Raw genomic sequence first — 12,498 nt, 5'->3', positions numbered from 1 at the left:
TCCTCATGAAGACATTTTGTTTTCCTCCTCTCTGTTCTGCATACACTTGCTTTGTCCTCAAAATTCATTCTCTACCCCATTTTCATCCTACTTTGTGGCAGAGAAGGACAACCTGCATGGGTAACATAAAGCAGGTTCTCGTTTCTTCTGGCATCTCATTGAGTAAAAATCATGAAAAGCCTGGGGATCCTAATGAGAATGGCCAAGGCTTTGCACTCCAACTCACTCCTAGAAGACTTTGAGTTCACAGTGACTGAGCTCCTCCACTTCAGGCTGCACCTACTGGGGGTGGAAAATATCTTGCAAGGTTGCCCAGCACTGGGATCTGCTGGAGCAATGAAACCCTACAAAGGTTTGCACTTTGGTTATAACTTGCCTTTCCCACCTTTAGGCAATTGCCTCTATCTTGTACATCCCTCTGCATAACTAGATCTGGATCAAGTAAAAAATAAAGGTAAGGGAACAACCAGAGGAGGAAAAATGACACCAAACAGATGGATACTGAAAATAAATGAAGGCAGAACTGAAAGCCCAAAGTGCTGACAAATAAGGTAGAGAAGAGAGAAAAAAAAAAAAGGTTCCTGTTCTGTTGCCTGCAAACCCTTGACTTAGTGAAAGGAATAATCAAAGCAAGGATAAATTTCAAAAAACCTGAGCAAGGTGACCCCCACTGAATGTCAATTTGAATTTCCATTTGTCTCTAATAGAAGACCTATCATTCATTTTGAAATTGGAGTTATCAGACTGATACGAGCCAAAAGAGTTATCAGGCCAGTGCAAGCATAAGATGCCCAAGAGAAAGAAAAAGAAAGACTGATATATATGACAGACACATTCAAGACAGGCAGTATAATTTTACGTCAAAACTAGCTAGTGTCACAAACCTCTTTCACCCTCAAAAGACCTGGCAATTACTTCCATCCCTGTAAGCAAGAGCACAGACTTGACCTGCAAAACAGAGCTTGGCTAACTCATTCTCCCTTTAGTCCCCACCTCTTCCAACTTAGAATCTTTAATAGGTATTTTACAACTTTCCTACCATTTAAATTTATCAAGAACACTTTGTTAAAAATAACCAAATTTTTAATTCTTAATGGGTTTCTTTTTAAAATCTGACGTCAATTGCAGACTAGCAAGAACATAAGAGGAAAGACTTCCGATTTTCCTGAATGTTAATAAATTCTATCCTCTTTCTGCAAATAAATGTTCAATTCTCAAAACCATAAAGAATCTTAAGTAATAACTGATGGCTGCCCAGGGCACTGGAGACAGGGGCTGGTCTGCTCCGGACCCGGCATGTCTCCCAGGCTTCAGCCTGGAACAGGAGGGGCCACAGGAGCCAGTTACGTCATCGACCTGGAGGGATTCCAGCTGACCAATGACACACCTAAATGGACATTCCTTACATAGTTGGGACACAGACAGTCCCTTTGCCTGCCCACGTGTCTAGAGGGGTATAAAACTCCTCCCCATGTATCTCAGAAGCCCTTTTCACCTCCCTCTTCCTTCCACTCTGCACGAAGGGGGCCCAGGAGTGGATTTTCCAATAAAGTTTCCATTACAACTCTGAACAACTTGCTGATATTATTCCACCAGCGGGTGGTCGGTTGGTGGTCATCATCTAACATTTGGTGCCAAAACCCAGGAAGGGGTGTGAGGACTCCCTGAACTGGTTGAGCCCCCCTTCCTCTTTCCACTTCCAAGCCACCAGCCCCAAGGCCTTTGCCAGCTGCGAAGTAACAGATGTGAGGTAAGCCCCTCCGCCCTGCTCCTCCTGTCCCCAAAAGTACTCCCCAACCTCCTGCAGACCCCCCAAACCGTGTACACGTGGTCTACCTGTGCTGAGCCCTCAGCGAGACGGGGGGTGCCCTGGTCGTTGACTGGCTCCCACCAATCCAGGGTCCTTAGAGGGGCATGAGACGTCCCCTCTACTGACTGGCCTTCCTTAATGGGGAATCAGGTTCCCCTCTAGTCTGAATTTCAAAGCGGGGACGCCTTTGTGTTTAGATTAGCAGCGAGATACTTTATCGGGACAAGATGGCCAACAAAATGTCCCAAGCCCATGGCCCCCAAACTCCCTTAGGGTGTTTATTGGCCAATTTTAAAACTCTAGGTCTGGGCCAGGCACTTATGCAGAAAACGCCTTGTCCATTTTTCAACCATGGCCTGGCCACAGTACGTGTTGGACAATGGCAATAAAAGAAAATTAGGCTACAGAGGGAGTTTAATGGTAGAGGGGAAAACTGGCATCAATATTGACAAAATCAATCCAATTCCCACAAATGAAAGGGAATGAAGGGAGGCTCTTCACATAACGATGGGAGTCGCTGGAGCGAAAAGGCAGCTAGAAAAGCTCCGTAAAGGACAGACATCATCCATCCAAAGTCGTGCTTAAAACATTACAGACCTGCTGTACAAATCAGCAAGGCTCTTTGTTCCAAGTATTCTGTTCCGTCCAATTTTGCATAAATCTGCATAATGTGTTGATAATCCTCTAAATCCAAGTATGAAATATCAAATCAAGGCCATTAATTAGCGTGAATGACTAGATCTGAATCCAAAACCAATATGGTTAGCTCTCAATTACCTGCTTTATTGGACAGAAACAGCACTGTGGGGGATAATCCCTTAAGCATTTCTTCTTGGTTCCGGCATGCATTACTACAGCAAATTTTTGTTGGGCGACTGCTTGTTTGCTTTCTTCCAGTTATTTTCTCTTAAATACAACAGAGAAGCTCATCTTCCCAAAGAAGAAGCTGACTGGCTGTTAGGAGGAGGATTGAAGCAGAACCGTTGATCAGAATGGGGAAGGGAAAACATCTTAGAGCCATCTACCACTCTTTCTGCTGCTCTATTTACCAGCTTACCTAGCTAAATCCCCACTCAAGGGGATTCTACCATCAGGGCTTTCCAAGTCTCTGCAGAGTGCACTTGACTTAACAACCACCTTCTGGCTACTCCTAATCATTATGAGTTGTCAAGGCAAATATTTTATTATTCCAGGCAAATATTTCCTCAGTTGTGTCCTCTAGTAAATGTGGGTGCATTTTATTTTTTTCAACTCTGTTCTTTTGATCTTCCCTAGTCTCTGAAGAATTAAAATAGAATATTATAGGGCTACATAAAAATCTCTCCTGTAAAAACCTGATTTAGTCAACATGTCTGTCTTCACAGCAGATGAACTGACAACTCATTTAATCAGGCTCTGCAGCTGTTATATTCACATTCCTCTATCATCATTATTCTTTTCTTTGTTTCTGCTTGCTTTATCAAATAAAAGAAGAGGTGCCTAGAAGCCTTTCACTGTAACCATGGAGTTATTTATGGTATTAAATAATTCTGTTATGTTTGCTCTAAGTATTTTGAAAGCATATTATTAGGTTCATACAAAGGTAGGATGTTTATTCTTTTTAGTGAATTGAGATTTTTTTCGTAGTTGCTATTTATTACATATCTTCTTATCTCTAGTAATGTTGTTGGTCTAAAGTCTATTTTGTATGTTAGAACAGCTACAATGTCATCTATTTTAAAATTATTCATTTAATTTATAGGAAACAGATATCTTCCATCCACTGGATCAAGCCCCAAATGGAAGCAACAGCTGGAGCTGAGCTGGGCCAAAACCAGGAGCCAGGAGCTTCTTCCGGGTCTCTATGCATGTTGGGGCCCAAGGATTTGGGCTGTTGTCTACTATTTTCCCAGGTGCATTAATAGGGAGCTACGTAAAAAGCAGAACAGCCAGAAACCAAATTAATGCCCTCTGTTTCTGTGCTTTAACTTTCATCCTTTTACTTCCTTTTAAATACGATTAAACATATAATTTGTGTATTATTACTATCTTCTGCTATTCAAACTGAAAACCATTGTGTTTAGCTGAAGTGTTATTGCCATTTCTTGCCTGCAACTGATTATTTTATTCATTTTATATTTATTTTATTAGATTTAACTGTTAAAATCATTTTTATTAGTTGGCAAAAATAGTGAAAAAGCACAATTTATTTATTAAATATATAAGTAATGCTTAGTTTTTATACTCAGGGCATGTAATACTTAATCTTTCAGTTGGGGTTGGCCTTGTGTAAAAGAGGATTAAGCTTCCACCTGCAATTCTGGCATTCCATTTTTGTGCCAGTTTCTATCCTAGATGCTCCATTTCTAACTCAGCTTCCTGTTAATGGCCTGGGAAACCAGTGTTACAAGAAATGTCTGGGCCCCTGACACATGTGGGAGACCTGGAAGATCTAGTCCCATGGCTTTGACGTGGCCCAGCCCTAGTCATTACTAGCTTGGGAATGAACCTGTAAATAGGAAATTTCTCATTCAGTTTGTCCCCTTCTTTTACTGTAAATTTCAAATAAATCAATAAACAAATATTTTCAATAAAAATTATTTTTGACCAATGATAAACTACAGTTGTAATGATGGTCTCACAATGTTATTCTACCTTATAACATCAGTTTCATTATAAGTTTATGAAAGTATCCTCTGTGAAGTTCACACAGTGAAAAAATTCTCAAGGGACATGTTTTTAGAATGTATCCACAGCATTAAATGATGTGCAACCGCATTGAGGTCTATAGGTTTTCAATTTCATGAAACTGTACTATTTTTTGTGCCCTTAACTGTTGCATATTTTCCAAACATTTCTCTCTAATACATTAATTAGCTTTTCTTTCACTTTAAACTTTTATTTGGAGTAGTTTCTACTTTAAGACTTTTTTGGCATGAGATCAATTCATAATGAATTTTCTTAATCCTTTAAACTCATATTTTATTCTCTTTTTATTTGGTTGTTTTTCTGTGAAAAGAATTCTGTATATACAGTTGCCATTTTAAAACCATCATGACTAAGTCTTAGCTGAGTCTGGGAAAGCTCACTTGTAATTCAAGTGACTTCTTTCTGGATTCATTTATTATGTTCTCTTTTCTTTCTGTTTATAAACATTTTACAGTGAATAATGAAATGTGATTTACATGTTATACATATTCTCTTTGGATTAATAGCAGCTTTTTGCATCTATGGCTTGTCTTTTCTTATGAATTTAAGAAAATTTACAACTTTGACATATTCTTACAGATCAACAATGCTCTGGCTAAAAAAAAAAAATTAAGAACAACCCAATTCATGATTGCAAAAAAGATATTAAGAACCTTGGGTTGAATATAACCAGGAAAATTACAATAAAAATTACAAAGCTCTAATGAAAGAAATGGAAGGTGAATAATTGGAATGACTTCCACCTTTATTCACCGGAAATATTACTATCACAATGACCATACTATCTAGAACAATTAACAGTTTCCACACAGTTTCCATTCAGAGAACTAGAATATATTCCTAGAACTTCTGAGAAAATTAAAGATCTTGAAGAAATAAAGCTGAAGTCCTCACAGCACCAGATTTAAGAACAAATTATAGGACTATTTTAACCAAAGCAGCATGATACAGAAACAGACATAGGCATATTTTTTTTTTTGTCTTTGATAAATGTGTTACAAAATTTCTGGCAAAAAAAAATAGAGTTAAACTTCAGCAGCCAGGAGGCTGCTGGGGGCTGCAGGAGAGAGCGTCTGGCTCGGATCCCGATCCCAGCCAACATGTGCTCATGCTGAGCTGGGCCCGGGGCCACCTGGATTCAGGGGCTGTTTCCTTTCCGGTGAATACACCGAGGGCGGGGTCTCTGGGACTGGGTGGGTCCGGGGTCACCCACCGCCCTCAATGGGCGGCAGATGGGATTGGGGTGGGGCGCAACCTTGGGCCTGCGGGTTTAAACTTCAGCAGCCAGGAGGCTGCTGGGGGCTGCAAGAGAGAGCTTCTTGCTCGGATCCCGATCCCAGCCAACATGTGCTCATGCTGAGCTGGGCCCGGGTGGCCAGTGTGCCATTTGGCCCCAGGCTGTGCCTGCTGGCTGCCCGGCCGGGGAGCTCTGGGGTATTGGTTGTCTGAATCGTTGCTTAGGTAACTCCAGGCTGACCGCACTGTTTCTGGGATCTGAGTCAATGGTAAAGATTCCCAATGCCAGTAACTCTTCCTTTGAAGAACTTCTAATCACTTAAAAATGCTGAGCTGTGAAATTGGTAATGGAACAGAACATACTGGGCAGGACTGAGCAAACCTTAGCCTACAAGCAAAACTAGAAACCAGCATGGAGCACAGGTCATGCCGAGCTAGGCTCTTGCACCTGCATGTCCTCAGAGCAACCACGGGCAGGTGCACGATTTACGGCTAGGAACAGGCCCAATTGGGGAGGTAAGGGGACACCCTAACTGGGTTGAGGTTCCCACCAAGGGGCTTGTGTGCTGGAATGGGGGCTGCGTTCTACCTAGGAAACAGTAGTAGTCACCCAAGGCACTAGTGTGAGCTGGGATTGGATACACCAGGCCAGTTCAGACCCCAACACCATCTGGTGTCATGGAGAACCAGGGTAGATGTGGGACTGACTAGGCTGGGTCTCAATCCCCTACTAAGTCATGTGTGAGCTGTATGTGGGTATGGACGAGTCGTGGCTGGGCTGAAACATCCAACAACAAGAACCAGAATGGGGTAAAAGCCAGCCAGGAAAAGCCACTGTTCCTGCTAGGACAGGAGGTGAACTGAGTAGGGCTGGCTCAAGGACCCCCTGGTATGCACAAAATCTGGCATTGGGAGAGGTTCTGATGGAGGAGCCTGGACAACTCCTCTGGCAGGACACAGTCCCTGCAGATTAGCGCAAGAAGCATGATAGGAAACAGCCCAGAATAGGCCATGGAAAGTTTCCCACTGGCACACATTTGGCATGGGTCAGGGGCAGACCAGGCTGAATCAGTTCATGTCATCCATTGGCAAATCCGAACACGAGAACAGAGTGTGGGATGAGCCGGGTTTGGTCGCGACAAAACCAGTACACATTATGGAATGCCAGGGCGAGGTTGCCTGTACTGGATTTGACTGCAGCACCCAACCAGGACACATGAGATCCAGGAAGGGAGGGGCAGAGCTGGCAAGGGGATTAAGGGGCTGGTCCCCTCGCCGGACAGCTACTCCCACTGGAGAGCTTGGACTGGGATGGGGACAGACCAGACTAAGCAGGGCTGCAACACCTGTGCGCTACATGTGGACTAGATCAGGGAAAAGCCAGGCTGGGCGGATTATTCCTACTGGTGCAAGCATAAATTAGAGTGGGTGAAGGATGTTTGGGCTTAGCCGCAGCATCAGATGGCAGAAGCTGGCACTGGGGACTAATTCTGTCAAGTCAAACCACAGAACCACCTAAAGAGTGCATAAACCGGGAGTGAGAGAGACCTGGGAGGGAAAAAGTGGGTCCCCCCTTCTTGGGTCACTACTCCCGCGGGAGGGCATGAAAACTAGGACAGGGGCTGGGATGGCTAGACAGGCACTCAACAACATCTGTGAGGGCTGGATGGTTGAGTTGGTTAGATGGAACTAAGCTTTAATAGCCCAGTGACAAGTACAAGAGCCAAATGGAATGGGGGACAGACTGGTCTACTGTTACACATACTGGCAAATCAGGGTAGGGGGCAGCCTGGTGGGGGTTATTGTGGGTCGCCCCGACTAGGCTGCAGCTCCCACTGCTTGATGTAAAGGCTGAGTATGTGCCGGACAGAACCAGACTGGACTGCAACACCATTGGTTCCAGTCCAACTCGGGACTGAAAACAGAACCAACCCAGCAATTGCAACCACCAGCTGATCGGGGTGATAGACTGTGCCGGGCCCTGTGCTTGCTAGAACATACAAGAATCAGGTCTGGGAATACCTTAAAGTTTCTTTGGAGATCTCCCCAATCAAACTGCTGGACTCAGAACTCTAACCAAGAAAAGACAGAAGACAGAACAGGTCAATCATTCATCTCAGCTGTATGCTGTTGGCAGTGAAATATGGGGCAAACGGAGACTTTATGATGGACCATATCAATCAGTGGATGACCTAACTGGAGAACTATTAAAACCACTTGAGCAAGGATCTCAGAACATGCCCCACATCCGGGACTCGGGGTGGGCGGGAAACCGGGTGGGGCTTCTCCCTCAATATCCCCCTTTACCTCAGACACATGATGGAAACAATATGGACATAATAGTATTACCTACTTCTCTATACCCCTTGAACCTTTTTTTTAACCGTAATTAACTATGTAAACATTGTCAACAATACAATAAAATAAATTATTAAAAAAAATAGAGTTGCAATAAATGACCTTGGGAAAATTGAATTTCTAAAAGCAGGATTTTCAGACAAGACACATATCTTACACCCTACACAAAAACAACTCAAAGAGACCTACATTTAATATTTGGAACAATTAAATTTCGAGAGGTAAACATAAACAACACTTTAAAACATCAATATAGGCAATTACTTCTTTGATAAGATTCACAGTGCACAGATATTAAAAGCAAAAATAGACTAATGGGGTAGTATTAGGAAGATTCTTCAAAAGAAACAATTAACAAAGTGAAGAGAAAATGAACATAACAGAAGAAAATATTTACAAAATATGTATCTTAATATGCATTAATATCTAGAATATAAAAGACTTTAAGAAACTCCACAACAAAACAATGGAATTTACAAAGGGACAGAGCTAATGAACAGATTTTTTTTTTTTAAAGAAGAAATACAAATTTCCAGCAGACACATGAAAATATGCTAAGGATCATTAGCTACCAGGGAAAAACATAAAAACTACAATGACATTTCATTTCAATTCAGTTAGAATTTCTATTATCCATAAGTCGAAAAAGAACAAATGGTGATGAGGTTTTGCAGAACAATGTAGGTGAGAATGCAAATAAGTACAACCTTTCAGAGAAACAAAATGGAGATCTCTAATAAAACTAAAAATGATCTGTCAAAAATTAACATCCTATCTCAGAGAATCCTTGTAAAGGAAATGATGTTAGCAAATAAATAAATGATGTTAGCAAAAGAAAAAAACTTGAATTAATCCAGATGTTTATAAGGAGATGACTAGATGAAGAATATAACTATATATGATGGAATATTATTCAGCTACAAAAATGAGTAAAATGATATTTTCAGTAAAATGGATGGAACTGAAAAGCATGGTAAGTGAAATAAGACAGACACAGAAAAGCATCAGCAGCAGGATCAAGATGGCAGAATAGGGTAAAGGTATGTTTAAACAGACAGAGAGTTATTAGCCTGGGAGAAACAGAGAGGGCACATTCCAGGAAATACGAGAGGACAGGCTCAAAGCAGAGGGACACCTGAAGACTGATACTCCAGAGAAGTGAACAAGCAGTGAAATGAGTTCCAGTGGGAGCCGGAATTACACCAGCAGTCAGGTGGGAGAGGAGTTCACCAGGAGCTCAGGAGGTAAACCTTGGCAAAAAAACTGCCCAATCTATTGATTTGATTGATTCAAGCAGGAGCAGAGACAGACCAGCAGATCACAAAACAGCAGTAGGTAGGAACAAGGTGGATTTCATGGCCCAAACACCCACCCGAGTAGCATCAGACACCATTTTGTACAGGGAGGCAAAGACTGTCGGATAGAACTGCACATGCACTAACCTGGGAACAAACACATTTCTGGGTCATTGTATTGCACCAACATGGCATCCTAGAGGTTCCACCCAAAATAAGATTGGGTTGTGTGGGGAGCAGCCGACCCCACATGTATGTTAGGTGGTCACAAGATGGCGGCTGGCCGAGGGCCAGGAGGCAGGATTTGTCCCACCAGCAGGCAAACAGGAAGTCACTGGGATAGGCTAATGCCCCGCCCCCGCTGCGATTGCTGGCCTATCAGATAGCGCCCGGTGGACCCACGGGGAGAAGTGATTTGTGGAGAACTGTATATAAACAGCCCGCTTTCAGCAATAAACCCCTTTTGGTTCGCCTTCCCTTTTCATTCATTTGCCCTTCTTTTCATTCGGCTTTTTCCTTTGCCTCCCTTTTTTCATTCACTCGTATGTGTGTGTGTTCATGTGTTCCTTCGCTGTATATGTGCCGGTGCGGTGGCAGTTCCTGTTTTTCCAGGCCCTCGAGATTCCTCGTCATTTTAGTGTCGCTACAGGGTGGCGACAGGTTGCACACAAACCCAATGGCCACCAGGTCTGAACTTCCACCAGTGGCACATAAAGCACTATTTTGTATAGTGGGATGGAGGCTGTGAGACTGGAGGTACAACAGTGGGAGGCTCATGCCCTGAGCTGGGCGCAAACTCATTTTGGCTCAGTGCCATTGCACTGGTCCTGCAGGGAAAATAATACTCACTTTCTTCATTGTGGCCTGAGGTCTTCAAATGTATTTTCCCATATTGTATGTTCTTTCTGCTTTTCTCAATAAGTTGATAGACTGCAATCTTGGAATAATCAAGAATCTGATTATGCTTTAATATTATCACAAGAAAGAAGTGGTTTCATATGATTCATTTTTACTTATCTCTAAAATTTTCTCTCAATTTCAATGTACAATTTGGTTCACAATAGATGATATAGACAATCTTCCATCAACATTTTATAAGGTTGAATCAGATAATTTAGGTATTACTTTTAAAAATGTATTTCCCAAGACAAGAAGGCTTTTTCACAGCATATTTGATTGTTGCCAGGGGCTATTGCTTGGTACAATTGAAGTGATTGCAACATATCATATGATTGAACTCAAAAGAGCCAGGACAAGGTTTTGTAGTCAAAATGCCAGTTTTAATGTCGTTGTTCCACGCTGGAGTATCTCGCCTCAATTCCTAACTCCAACTCCTAATTCCAGGGGCCTACTAATGATGATGCTGACAGTCTAGGCAATCGCTCAAGAGACGGAGCCACTGCCACTCACATGGAGCACCAGAGTGGAGGTTCTGGTTCTTAGCTTCAGTTCAACCCTCGCATCGGTGTTGTTAGTACTCTCCCACTTCTCTCATTCTTGTCCTCCTTCTCCCTACATCTCAAATTAAGCATGTGCAAACTGAATTACTGTTTTCGATGACCTACTCTTAGTGTCACAGTGTTTCCCCATTACCACTATCATGAGTCTAACCTAATTTAATGCAGAAAAAAATTACACATCCTATGTTTTTACAGAAGAAGAGATAAGTGAGAAGTAAAAAAAAAAAAAATAATTGTGTGGCCTTTTTATAAAAACCATGTTTTCCACAAAAGATTGGTAGATAGGACACAACTGAAAATGCATCATACTTAAAGTTTAATAATAGGGATATTAACTTATTAAAGGTGCTTATAAAAATCTTCAGTTAACAATTACATTATTCCTATACAGAAAATTAATATAAATTTTTCAATGGACATGTATTTTTGTAACCAAAGAAAATGAAATTTCTATAACAAATGACATATCATACTAATTACAAATGAATAAATGGCCTGGAGATTCTTATAGGTGATCTAAAAATAGCTTTCTTGGAAAAGTAGAACTTATCATTTGGTGCACAAAACTTAGTGACTGAGGAACATTTAACGGCACAGAAGCACATCATGGAAGAAAAGATTAACAAATCGTGTAGTAAAACTCATTTTAGAAAGATATGTATTTTTTTGGTATTTGCTGCTATAATTTTATTTTATTTTTTTTAAAGATTTTATTATTATTGGAAATTCGGATATACAGAGAGGAAGAGAGACAGAGAGGAAGATCCTCCATCCGATGTTTCACTCCCCAAGTGAGCCGCAACGGGCCAGTGCGCGCCAATCCGATGCCGGGAACCAGGAACCTCTTCCGGGTCTCCCACGCGGGTGCAGGGTCCCAAAGCTTTGGGCCGTCCTCGACTGCTTTCCCGGGCCACAAGCAGGGAGCTGGATGGGAAGTGGAGCTGCCGGGACCAGAACCAGCGCCCATATGGATCCCGGCACGTTCAAGGCGAGGACCTTAGCCGCTAGGCCACGCCGCCGGGCCCTGCTACTATAATTTATTTTTACTCCTTCAACTCAAAAGTATTAAGCTTATATTATGAGCCAATCAAACGAATGGTAAATTAATCATCACTTCAACACTGGTGAAATGAATAAAAACTATTTTTAAAATGGGGAATCTGTGCTTTATTTCTCCCATTTGGCCTCACTTGCTTTACTTCCCAACCGCTAATGATCAGCTGAACTCAAGATCTTCATATTTCTCGGAGACTGAAATCACCTTTTCTATGGGAAGAAGAGATCAGCTTTGGGAACATGGCTTCCTTATTCTCCAAATATGATTATTACTGCAGTCTTCTCCCTCAACATACACCTGCCTCAGCCTTCTCATCCTGTCAGTAAAATGTCTGTAGGCCAGGGTGTGCAGTTAGCCAGGCAGTTCAGAAGCTCCCATCCCACAACAGGCGGCCTTGACACCAATTTTGGTTCTGGCTTCTGATCTCCGCTACTTGCCAACACCAATCCTGAGAGGCAATGATGAAGACTCATGTAATTGACTGGCTCCTATACATACTGGAGATGTAAACTGCTCTCCTGGGTCCTGCCTCTGAACCCACTGGGCCATGTGGGCATCTAGCAAGTGAATCAATGAATAACAGCATCTCTCTCT

This window comes from Ochotona princeps, chromosome 5 (genome assembly GCF_030435755.1).
Source record: "Ochotona princeps isolate mOchPri1 chromosome 5, mOchPri1.hap1, whole genome shotgun sequence".
Taxonomy (NCBI): Eukaryota; Metazoa; Chordata; class Mammalia; order Lagomorpha; family Ochotonidae; genus Ochotona; species Ochotona princeps.
This window is presented reverse-complemented; position numbering follows the sequence as displayed.